The 13,040-nt window shown below is 47.9% G+C and overlaps 1 long non-coding RNA gene across 1 annotated transcript in view; it reads left to right on the plus strand.

Annotated features, from left to right (window-relative positions):
- Positions 1-12,200, plus strand: part of LOC123585425 — a 90,300-nt gene extending 78,100 nt beyond the window's left edge. The window contains exon 3 of the long non-coding RNA XR_006706156.1: positions 12,056-12,200. This is a non-coding gene — a long non-coding RNA (uncharacterized LOC123585425). The remainder of the gene's footprint in view (positions 1-12,055) is intronic.
- Positions 12,201-13,040: the final 840 nt, after the last annotated feature.

The following is a 13,040-nucleotide window of genomic DNA, read 5'->3' on the forward strand; positions in this document are numbered from 1 at the left end:
TAGACAAGTTAACTAGTCTCTGAGCCTGTAGAAAAAACTAGTAACACTTTCTCAATGTCAAAGTAGTGACAATGCTGTGAAATTTATAGCAGCTCACATCAAAGCAAAAAGTGCCAGCCCTAGTCATGCACACATCACCATTAGAGGGGAATAACGTACATACCTCATCCAGCCACATCAAAGAGTGTTAGTTTCCTTTCTGACTTGCCTTAATGACCCACTGGAAGCCTGACATCTTCATATTTATCTAAAATTTGAGAAATATTTGACACGTGTTTAGTTCTGCCTCTTCCAACATAATATGTGTTTCTTACCTGCCAGCAAGCTCATTAGGTACATTTTTGAAAAAGTCAGCTGTGGACACTCTCCTTTTCAGTATATGTACTTTTCCTTCTAATTTCTATTACATTGATCATACATATTTTGATGTGCTAGCACTCTTTTGTAACTTTTTAAGAGATTCTTAAAGGATCAGCGAAGTTTTAAGAACGAACCACTGAACACCTAGATGGTGTTCAACTATATTAGTAATTGCTAAGGTTCTTTTAAATCTCTCCTATTCTGCTTATTTGTCAAACCATTTTCGAATGAGTGATGGCCAACACTCTCTCTGATCCCTGGGTGTTTCAGCATTCTGTTCCTAAGAGTGAGGAAGGACATGCTTTTATGTCACTGCAGTACAATTCAGGAAACTTAACACTGATATAATACTATGACCTCATCTGCAGCCCACACTCAAATTTTGCCGATGATCCCAATAAAATCATGCATAGCATTTCCCCCCGATGTTGATTCCAGGTCAAGACCACGCAGTGATCTATTGCTCCTCTGGATCTCTTTACTCACCTTTACCCCGGAGTGGACTCTCCTCAGTCTTTGCTTCTGTCTTCAGGGTTGTGTTGGATTGGGTTGTCCCAGAAGGAGAGGCTGAAACAGAGATTCAAATGCAGGTAGATATTTGGGAGGCAATACTAAGCAGTATGACTCGGAGGTGGGAGTGGAACAAGGAAGGGAAGGAAGCTGATATGACTGCGATCTCAAGCAAATAACCAGCCTGGGCAGCTGAGCCCCATATTCCAATGTGGTGCCCTGGCAGACAGTGCGGAAAGGTGTCCCCAGGTTATTCCCTTCAGGAGATGAGAAAGTGGAAATTCTTGTCCTACTGGTCCAAGGGTGTTGGCCTCTCCAGCACTTCCAGCTGGCCCCCTGGAGTGGTCCAGCTGCAAGCACTGGAAAGGTGAGTGCCGAGGACATTGTGGGGAGGGCGCACTGACAGCGTCTGCTGCATTTACACTGACATTTTTGAAGTGCACAGGCCAGTTTTGTAGAATGTTCCTCAGTTAGGGTTGGCCTTCTTGTTTTCTCTTGTTTAAATTCAGGAGTCCTCTCTGCACATCGTATCACAGGGCAAAGAATGCAGTGTGTCCTGTAATGGGTGATGTTAACTTTGATCACTTGGTTAAGGTTATACTGGTCAGCTTTCTCCACTGTAGAGGAATCTGTTTAATAAATAAATAGTCTCTGATAAATACTTTGAGGGGTGCCTGGGTGGCTCAGTTGGTTAAGCACCTGACTCTTGATTTCAGCTCAGGTCATGATCTTGAAGTTTGTGACTTTGAGCCCCACGTTGGGCTCTGTACTGGAAGTGTGGAACTTGCTTGGGATTCTCTCTCTCTCCTTCTCTCTCTGCCCCTCCCCTACTCTCTCTCTCTCTCTCTCAAATACATAAACTTTATATTAAAAAAAGAAATACTTTGAGACTGTGTACATATCCTTTCTGCAATAAACTCCTACTCAGCGCTATTAACCTAGGTGGTTTCTAAAATATGGCCCTAAACTCTTTGAGAGAATTCTCGCATTCAGAGATGGGGTCCATGTCCTTTCCTCTTGACTCGGAACGAGGCTGTGATCAGCCTTAAAGGTCATACCACTTCTGCCTTGTCCTCTTGGGCTGTTGGCCTCAGAGAAAGGGAGGTGCCCTGTGGGAAGCGTGGCCCCTGAGATGGCCGTGCTGCGGAGGCTGCGCGGAGGCATTCAGGTCAACAGTTGAGCTACTGGCCAACAGCCAGCACCAGCCTCCACCATGGGAAGCGAGCACCTTGGATGCTCCAGCCCAGGGGAGCCCTGAAAATGGCTGAAGCTTCATCTGACACCTGACTGCAACCACACGAGTGACTACAAGCAAGGACTGCAGACAAGCGCCTCTTGACTTCCTGATGCGCAAAATCATGAGCCAGATAGAATGGTTGGGTGAGCCCCTGAGCTTTGGGATAATGGCTCTGCAGCAGTAGCAACTGGTGCAACATCCATTGATGATTCTTGCCTGAGTCAGTTAGTGCCTCGGTGGCGCTGATGGGCAGCTCCAGTGCTCTCGTTCTAATTGTGTTACTCTCGCTGATACATCCTTCTTACTGCTGGCTTCCTCAAATCCTTCAAGGATTGCTTCTGCTTATCTTATCATTTCTCCAAGGGAAAAAAAAAAGCCCTCTTGAGCTGAGACCAAAATAAAAAATGGGAATCTATTTCTTATTAATCACTGACAAATAGTCTAGGGGCTACAGTGTCAGTTTCTTACAACGACATGACATTTTTGTTCTTCCCTTTGCTAAGAATTAATTGTAGATCTGCATCAGAAAACATAAAAGATCCTAGAAGAGCAATTTTTTTTTCTCATCACGCCGTACTTACTTTGTCATATCAAATTCATGTCATTTTTCTCCATTGAAAAGAAGTTCTTTTTAAAATAGCGCTTTCGAAGCACTGCGACCATAAAAAGAGAGCTAGAGAGGCCTGCCCCTCCTCCTCCGCCACCGTTCCCACTGTGCGTCTGCTGCCCTAAGACACCGAGGCTGCCAGATGCAGCCTGCCTGTGTCCTTTTCATGATGTGCGGCAGGCTTTCTTTAGCTGGGGCTGGCATGTGAAAGCGACCCCAAGTTAGGCTCCTTCAGTGAATCAGGCGGGAGGATGTGTGAAGATAAAAGAGAAGGGTTGGATGTTCAGAATCTCTTAGGAACACAAGCGAAAATTATAAATCTGGGTCTTAAAATAGCCAATGGGCTAAAATCACTGACGAATCTCGGGGGGCGGGGGATGTTTATCAGCTGGAAGAGGAGCGTGCGTATTATTTGGAGCAAACTAAGCACCATCTTCAGAGTCTTCGCGTGCAAAAGCCAGGCTTCTGCAGAGCGGATACTCTTGGGCCTGAACTCCAGTGGGCAGATTTAAGGACCTACGTATTTAAGGACCTACTCCGTTCATTTTGGGGAGACAAAACATACACAAATATGTTGCCTTTTTCCTCTTTCTTTGCCTCTCTCTCCTCCACTCTCTGCCTTGAGCCAACCACTTACCCTTCCCATACCCTAGTTTCTTCATCAGTAAAATGGCTGTGCTGGTGGTGCCTCCCTGGTGACATTGATTTGAGGAGACACCTAATCCTAACTCTGTGCCTGGAGCCTGACTGCCACAGGGTACACGCTCCAGAGAGGCCGGCGCCTTATTTGTGGCTTCCTCCTGTTTTTACCTGGCTTCTCCCTCTCTGCCCAGGGATTAGGCACATACCTTCTGGGATCCAGAGCGCCTGGGTCCAAATCCTGCCTCTGGTGATGCTAGTGCTGTGGCCCAGGGCAAGTTGCCCGTATCTCTCTGTGCCTCACTTATCTTGTCTGGACAACGGGGTGATAACAGCATCGACCTCAGGGGGGCGTTGTAAGGATTACACGAGTTTACACCTGTAAAACATCCCTAGGCAGCACCACAGCCTTGACTCAAGGTGTGGGTAATATTATTACTCTCTCTTTATCATCATCATCATCATCATCATCATCATCATCATCATTATCATCATCATCATCTTTTTTGTAAAATATAGGGTCCTGGGGAGCTGAAAGGGTAATCTCATCCACTCTTCCTAAGCCTAAGGGAGAGTTGAGGCGTTTTTACTTAGGAGGGAGGTGGTATGGTGTGGTAACCTGGAGCGGGCATCCTGACACTTCCTGTCAATTTCTGCTCCAATGTCAGCACCTCCTCCGAGATGCCTTCCCTGCTCACATAGCACTCTCTGTGGTATGAGATTCCCCCGTTTATTTGTTTGATCTTTGTTTACAGTTTCTCTCTCCCTACTAGAATTCGGCTCCCCAAGAGCAGCCCCTTGGTCCGTCGCATTCCTGGCACTTGCAACAGGTCTGGTCACCCAGAGGCCGTTGACAGACACATGATCATTTAATGACTGGAGACATGAATAAGTGAAAAGTAGAAAGCTCACTGTCATGGAAAGGACACTTCCCTTTTTTTTTTTTTTTTAAGTTTATTTATTTATTTCTACATGCCATGTAGGGCTCAAACGCACAGCCCTGAGATCAAGAGTCACACGCTCCTCCAACTGAGCCAACCAGGCCCCCAAAGGACACTTCTCTCTTTTTTATTAGTTTTTTTTACATTAAAAATTTTTTTTTAACATCTATTTATTATTGAGAGATAGAGACAGAGCATGAACAAGCGAGGGGCAGAGAGAGGAGGAGACACAGAATCCAAAACAGGCTCCAGGCTCTGAGCTGTCAGCACAGAGCTGGATGTGGGGCTCAAACCCACAAACCGGGAGATCGTGACCTAAGCCGAAGTCAGATGCTTAACCGACTGAGCCACCCAGGCGCCCCTCTTTTTTTAAAAAAAAAGTTCCTTTATTTTTGAGAGAGAGAGAGTGCTCGAGAGGAGGGGAGGGCCAGAGGGAGAGGGAGACCAAGGGTCCTAAGTGGGCTCTGTGGTGTCAGCAGAGAGCTTGATGAGGGGCTCAAACTCCAGAACTGTGAGATCATGACCTGAGCTAAGGTGGTCGCTTAACCAACTGAGCCAGCCGGGTGCCCCCCTAGGACACTTCTAATGTTTGTCTAACATGACTGGATTGTAAAATTCTTCCAGGAAAGTATGGAGTCTCATCGCTGCGGGGAATTTCGGGATCCTTCCTCTGAGGGTGTGGCTAGTTCTGTGAAAATGTGCTGCACTGAGCATGACAGGTTTTCACTCAACCTACCCTTGTAACCGAGCATAACATGCAAGTCCACACTCTCTGCTTACTGTGGGGCCTAAGCCCCTGCACTCCATCAGCAGTCTCCCCTCAGAGATTTGTCCCCTGCTCCCTGGACCTTGACAGAGAGCCCCTGACTCTCCAGAATGGCATGAATTCTCTTCCATTTTCCTTCTCTCCCTGAGTTGCTCACCTTGTGAGTTCTGTTCCCACCCCTCCTCGTCTAAGAGTTCTAGCAGCTGCACCTTCCCGTCGGAATGTGTCACTGATGCGCTGGGACCATCACCACCCGATCAGAAAGGTCCACCGGCAGCAAGGTGTTCTGGGTAGATATCAGATGCCATGCATCGTGGTCCCTGCCTGTCCTGTCTCCGTGCTCGCTCCAGGCTCACATGTCCTTGCCCTGCTCTGTTGTCCCAGGGTCCCACTGAGCGGGACAAACACTTGGATTTGGATGCCCTAAAGGTCAGCCCCCAAACTGAAACCCAAATCAAAGTGTTTCCTTGAAGCCTCGCCACCTCTGTCCGTCTTCGTGCTCAGCCTCCCCCGCCTCGGCAGACAGGGGTACCAACCCCGCAAGGCTTGGCTTTCCGCCAGCTTCCTGCTCTACCAGGGAGCCTCTGGAGGGCAGAGGCCATACCTACCTGTGTTTGGCGCTCGGCCAGCCCTTGACGAATGTTCGTTGAATGCACAACTGAATACATGAGTGCAGGTTTTCTGTGTTCTAGAAACAAACCGACAAAACACTGCCTTTTGAGTTTGCAATCTTTATAATAGGAATGACACCTAATGACGTCAAAGTGCTCATTTTTGTCAGGCATCATGTTTAAGTGCTTTAAACCCATTAGCTCACTTAATCATCATAACAAGCTTAGAAGGTAGGTCTCTCTCTCTCTCTCTCTTTTTTTTTTAATTTTTAAATGTTTATTTTTGAGAGAGAGAGAGAGAGCGAGCGAGCATGAGCAGGGGAGGGGGAGAGAGAGAGGGAGACACAGAAATGGAAACAGGATCCAGGCTCCGAGCTGTCAGCACAGAGCCCTATGTGGGGCTCAAACTCATGGACCATGAGATCATGACCTGAGCCAAAGTCGACACTTATCCAACTGAGCCACCCAGGTGCCCTGGAGGTAGGTCTCTTATAATCCCATTTTAAAGATGGGAAAATAGAAGCAAAGAAAGGCAAACGTTGTTCCTCAAGGTCACATATCTGGTGAGGGGCAGAGCTGGGATTTGAACTATGGCAGCCTGCTTCCAGAACCTCAGCTCTTAGCTGCTGCAGGAAGCTTCCTTTTGGAGGAGCCCCAGAGGGAAAGACTTAACCAAATGTAGCAACCACAGGGCACATTTCGTTGTCCTTCAAACCTGCCTGCAATTGCTAGTTTTATTCTTTCACCTGTTTGATCCACAGTCATGGGAACCATGGGGCTGCACTCTCTCTCCTCTTGCTCTGATCTCCTCATTTCCCGTTCTGATTTCAGCAGGCTCCTCGGACATCCCAACAGAGCTAGAGACGTCCTTCTCTGGCCTCCCACAGCACTGTGCTCGTAGAGTACATTTGCTGTGGGTCTGTGTCTAGATAATTACTTGTTTCCCAGAACACTGCCATGTCTGGGTGACAGGAGTCATCCACCCCTGGGATGTGTGTGCTCCTTCTGTTCAAGGTCTTCAATTTCCCGTGTCGTTTCTTAGGTACCAAGCACAGCGCCTGATGCCTATAAACATGCTCTCAGGGTGGGCACTGAATGGAGTTGTTGATAACCGGGGTCCTTTTCTTACAGTTTTTACATTGATTGATTGATTGATTTCTAAGTAGGCTTCATGCCCAGCATGGAGCCCAGCCCAGGGCTTGAACTCATGACCCTGAGATCAAGACCTGGGCTGAGATCAAGAGTCGGACGCTTAACCAACTGAGCCACCCAGGTGCCACCAGTGTTGCTCGTAAGAGCAGATGCAGGTTGGCTAATGTCTTCTGCTTTCTGGAGCATTGGACAGATTGTTTTGTCCTTGAGTCTTCTCCGCCTGGACTCACCGCGCTTGAAATATTGTCATTATTGAGGCATCCTTGTGAAATGAGGATTTCTTCCTGCAGGTATCCTTGGCGAAACAAAATATGTTTGTGGGAAGAGTAGTGTCTTAAATCTCTCAAACATTTGTGTGACTTGGAGGCATGCGTGCCGTCTGTGCCTGGAGCTCTGGGGACACGGGGAGAAAGGACGGGAAGCCGGGAAGGGACGTGGGTGTTGCTAAAGCGTGCGTCCCTTCGTTTCCAATTTCGCCAGGAGTCAGCCTCCATATATATCTCTTTTAGCACTTCTAAGTAGCAACACAAGTCTTCCAGATGGCTGTGGAATTACTTGTAAGGCAGCCCGCAGATTCTTCTTGAGAAAAGAAAATTCTCATTAAAAGTGAATGAAAGCGTGAATTTTCAACATGTCCATTTGAAACTCTAAGAATTTCTAAGCGAGTTAGACTTCTGTGAAATGAGGCACACTCAAAGCCCTTTAAAGCTCCGAAAGTCGATCCCAGCCAGCACACCGTTCCGCTCGGTGTGGGCCCTACCGGGGGTGCTGGAGAGGCAGTCATGAAGGAGACGGGGTCCCTGAGCCCCAACAACTTGCAGTGGCCTCCAAAGACCATCAGCCCCTTCCGGTATTTCTGAGTCGGCACCAATGTCTTCTTATGCTTAGCCATGATCACGTGCAGAGGAACAGAAACACCATTTCTTTGCTGTTGCCAGGGATCAAATTATCTGTACCATCTCATTGGAAGGCATTTCATTATTCCATTAGATATAAGGATGGTTGCAGAGGTGGACAGAGAGAACTGCATCTTGCCCAACTTGACATTCACAAGGAGAGCACGGTTGTAGAGCTCAGATACAAGATGCCACGTGTTTGTGGCTTATGTAACAGATATTCTGGTACAGAGTCCCGTAGGCTGCCCTGGGGGGTCACCTGAAGACAGTCTCCCTCCACACTGATGACATCATAAGTCTGTGACTATAGACGGGGGCTCTGTCTGTGTGCAGGACAGGACAGAGTCAGAGCTTAAAGCCCAGGAACGGCCCTCAAGCAGGGAATGAGGACATCTGGTAGGTGCAGACTGTGCTTCCTCACCTCTGGGCAGCCCGCTTCTCGGCTGTCCTTCACGGTCTCCCAGAGGGTCCCCTGTAGGACCGAGCCCTGTCACTCACAGCAGTGATTCGCTCATTAACACTGGCTTCATCGGCTTTCCTACGGGTGCCGTTTCCCTTGTTCTCTCTTCGAGGAACCATCTTCCATATTTTGAGGAATCGTCTTCCAAAATAAGGTGCCGGTAACAAATTCCCATCTCAGGGTCGGCTTCTGGGGCAGTGCAAACCGAAGACTGCTGCAGAATACTGAGGAGTTCTAAAAATGCCTGTGGCCGGTGGGGGTGGCTTTGAAGGCGATGCTTCATTAGAACAAGGGGCCGAGGGCAAAGCCACTGGTGGCCCTGGGATAACAACCCTCACACCTGACAACAGGGGTGACCCTTGTAGGCATGCTTGGTAGTCATAGCTTGTATAAAGAGCTGCAGGGGTTGGGGCGCCTGGGTGGCGCAGTCGGTTAAGCGTCCGACTTCAGCCAGGTCACGATCTCGCGGTCCGTGAGTTCGAGCCCCGCGTCGGGCTCTGGGCTGATGGCTCAGAGCCTGGAGCCTGTTTCCGATTCTGTGTCTCCCTCTCTCTCTCTGCCCCTCCCCCGTTCATGCTCTGTCTCTCTCTGTCCCAAAAATAAAGAAACGTTGGAAAAAAAAAAAAAAAAAAAAAAAGAGCTGCAGGGTCTCCACCTAAACCCTCTGCTTGGATCGCACGCAGGCGCTCTGCAGGCAACACGGTCAGTTCTCCTGACCCTCAAAGTTATCTGCCCTGCCAGTCTCTCTCTGTCTCCTCCCCTTCTCACGTCTGTGGCATGACGTATAAAATTGTCAGCACTAAAGAGTCAAGGGTTGGGGCACCGGTGTGGCTCAGTCGGTTAAGTGTCCAAATCAGGCTCAGGTCATGATCTCAGGGTCTGTGAGTTCGAGCCCCATGTCCGGCTCTGTGCTGACAGCTCGGAGCCTGGAGCCCACTTCGGATTCTGTGTCTCCCTCTCTCTGTGCCCCTCCCTGGCTTGTTCATTGTCTCTCTCTCTCTCAAAAATAAATAAATAAACAAACACTTAAAAAAAAAAAAAAAAGGATCAAGGGTCAACTGTTTTTACTCACTGGTGTATCCTCAGAGGATACACAGTGCCTGGCATATAGTACGTGCTCAATTATTACTTGTTGCTCCTTTCTGGAACATTGGACACCCCACGGACAGCATCTCGCATGTCCCTCTCTGACTTCCTTTAACACAGAGCATTGGCCAGGGGTGCAGTAAGCCATTGCTCCAGTTAGACACATTTCCTCCAGGCCAGAGCTTCTCAAAATTTTGGAGTGTTTAAGATTCAGCTAGAGAGCTTGTTACAACCTAAATCTCTGGGCCCTGGGCCAAGAGATTCTGATTCTGGTGTGCACCCTGAGAGTTTGCATTTCTAGTAAGCGCCCATGGGATGCTGGTGACCACACTTTGACTACTGCTGCTCTAGTTTCCTGCCCTGACCTCAGCTGTTCCGCCACGTATCGGAAGCTGAATCGTTATGAGGGTGACATTCACTGCTTACAGCCATTAGGGTCTGGGACCAGCCACCTGTTCACACCAGCTGTGCCAGGGCCTTTCTGCACCCAAGTGCCCATGTGGGATCCCGGGAGAACCAAGTCGACTTCGATGGGCAGAGGTGCACTTGCATGGGTCTTAGAGCCCGATTGCTGTGGGATTGCATTCGTTTGCCAGGGCGGCTGTAACCAAATACCACCAACAATTACATTCTGATCTTTCTGAGGTTCAGTTACGATACCATGTTAATATCAGCTGACATGTGCTTCATGTTTTCCTTTCCAGGGTTCTTACCTCATTTCAGCCTCATGTTAATTCTGGATGGTGGGGTGGGGGGTGGTGGTGGTGGTGGTTTTGTCTGAGTAAGGAAGAAGCAGTAGTAAGGAGGCAGTACACCCAGTGAGTGGCTAAGGCCATGAGCCCATCTTCTCAGCTGTGTCTTTCCCGGAACTGGGGTTATTGGCCCATCCTTGCCTCGGAAACCTGTCTTTTACTTACCTCTGGTTCTCTCCAGAGAGAACTTTCCTTCAGAAGGCATTTTGATGTGCTGTCTGATACCAAGGGCACCTCTCTGGGGCTGAATTTTAAGAGGATGAATTCTACTATGGCCCCCTAAAGTGTCCAATTCCCTTCAGGTAAGACTTTTAGAATTTGGTACCCAAAGGGCCCGGAGAATCCCCTTGTCCCATCTGGACACTCAGCAGTTCTCTGCCAGCTGCAGTGGGTCCCTGAGACTCGTGTGGCATTGTGCCAGGCTGGTGCAATTGCGTGGCTGCTGAGAGCTCCAAGGTCTATGCTCTGGGTGAGTCCAGTGGAATGACCCTTGTGTGCAAACCCAGTGCTCCCTCCTTGCCCCATACATGCATCAGGTGGGACCCACTGTGCTGCTGAATCTGCCCCTGACACTGCTTCTGTAACTTCCTCTACTTTCCCTTCCTCCGTTACCTCTGTCACCACCACAGTGTGGGTCACCATCATGACTCACTGTGAAATAACCTCTTAGCTGGTCTCTCCACCCTGTCGTCTAATCCATCCTGCTGGCAAAAGCGACTTATAAAATGCAGACCTGTCCTTGATCATTCCTGTGTTTAAACCCTTCACAGACTCTGTATCACGTATCCATTTCTATGCAACAAATGATTACAAACATAGTGGCGTAAATCAACATGCGTGTATTATCTCATGGTTTACGTGGGTTAGGAATCCGGGCACAGCTTAGCTGGAGACCCACCTGCTTCAAGGTCTCTCCTAAATCAGGGCTTGGGTCTCAGGTGAAAGCTGGACTAGAGAAAGATCCACTCTGATTTTACTCAAATTGTTGGCAGCATTCCGTTCTTACAGGGTTGTTTGACTGAGGGCCTCTGTTCCTTACTGATTCTTGGCCAGAATCAGTTCTCTGTTCTTTGCCAGATGGACCTTTCCCCCATGGCCTCTTATTTCATCAAAGGCAGCAAGGAACAGAGTCTTCTAGCAAGAGGAGAGTCACAATTTTAAATATATCGGAGTCACGAAAGTGACATCTTATCACCTTTGCTGTATTCTGTTGATTAGAAAAAAGTTGTTAGGCCACCACACTCAAGAGGATGGGCGCCTGGGTGTCTCAGTCGGTGAGGCATCCGACTTTGGCTCAGGTCATGATCTCACAGTTCGTGAGTTCAATCCCCACATCGGGCTCCATGCTGACAGCTCGGAGCCTGGAGCCTGCTTCAGATTCTGCGTCTCCCTCCCTCTGCCCCTCCCCCGCTCATGCTTGTGCTCACTCTCTGTATCTCTCTCTCTCTCAAAAATAAATAAACTTTAAAACAGAGAGGCGGTCACACAAGGTTATGAATACCAAGAAGTGGGACTCATGTAGTCCGTCCTACAGTGTGTCCAACATAAGCTCCTGTGTAATAATGCCAAAACCCTCCACTGGGGCAGGAGACCTCAGTGATTACTCAGAGCAGTAACTATGCCATCAGACGGAATTAAGTTAGGGTTCTGGGTTGACCACTTGCTATGGGACTTTGGGAAGGTTTTCAACTTTCTGGGCATCTGTTCGCTCACCTGTAAAATGGGGATAGTAATACTACTTACCTTATAGTGCAGTAATGATAAAGGGAGATATTAAAATTCATACATGACCCAATCAAGGATAAGAGCCAAATGATGTGAGGGATTATTTTTTATCCATAGAAGACTCTCAATAATATATGTTACTCTTCCCTGCCAGATTTATATGTTTTTTTCCTTCTCCCATATTCCCTTAGGCTCTGGCCCTGATGAGTTCTAGGACATTTCCCTAATGTGCTGAGCTCTTTGACTGGCAGCACCCTTCTATACTTTTCTCACAGACCAGACTGTCATCCCCACTTCCTTCTCCCTCCTCCAGGCATCATCTGAGACATCATCTGTCTTGTGAAGCCTTCTATGACCTCAGGATGTCCCCACCCCCATACCGGCTGTGGTCCCACAGCTCCCTCTACTTTGACTGTCTGTTTGGTTGCCTGTTTTCTCCGTTGGATTCTGGGCAGCAGGTACTGTGTCTTTCCTTTTTGAGTTCTAGCCGAGAGTCTGGAACCTGTAGGTACTCCCTTTGTGTTTTGGGAAACACTTTTTTATGGTAAAAAGCATCTTATAGACATGATGTTGGTGAGGTAAGTAGGGTAATTGGCATGATTGAGATTCTGAGAAATTAGATGATTTTCCCAAGATCACATGGCAAACAAATGCCAGAGCTAGAGGCAAACCCAGATCTGTTGAGTCCATGTAGAGTGCCGTTTTGGGAACAAGAAGGTACCAGGGGGCGAGGGGGAATGACATATAACACTTCTCTAAACCTGTTTTGTGGGAATAACACATTTTGTAAAACAAGAGAACTCTCAGAAAGCTCAAGGCCTGCTTTGTAATTGGTCAGTGAGTTGCCTGGCTATTTGGAATAACAAGCAGATGACCTTGTGCCCGGACCATCTGTACTGTTCTGGGGAGTTCTAAGGGAGTCTGTCTGCTGAGGCAGACACAGCTCATGAAAATGGTCAGATTTCCTCTGAATGGCTCAATTATTTCAGTTCTCTGTTGACTAGGAATCCATAATAAACCTGGAGAGACAGGGAAAGGAAAGCAGCTAAGCAGCCCGCCGAACAGCCCTCAAGCAGAATAGCTCAAGTTCATGAGAGATTTTTTTTTTAAATGCAATTAATAAAACTCTTTAATCAGTTAAAATAGTTACCTCATGAATGCTTCAGTTGATGAAAGTAATTTCACATGGTATAGGGCTTGACGTTTCTCTTTTTTGCCAAATATCACTGGTTTTTAAATGTCAGTTCATTGAAATTTTTCTTTGTTCTGTTTTTCTTATTTCCTAAGTAACACTGGGG

This window comes from Leopardus geoffroyi, chromosome C3 (genome assembly GCF_018350155.1).
Source record: "Leopardus geoffroyi isolate Oge1 chromosome C3, O.geoffroyi_Oge1_pat1.0, whole genome shotgun sequence".
Classification (NCBI taxonomy): domain Eukaryota; kingdom Metazoa; phylum Chordata; class Mammalia; order Carnivora; family Felidae; genus Leopardus; species Leopardus geoffroyi.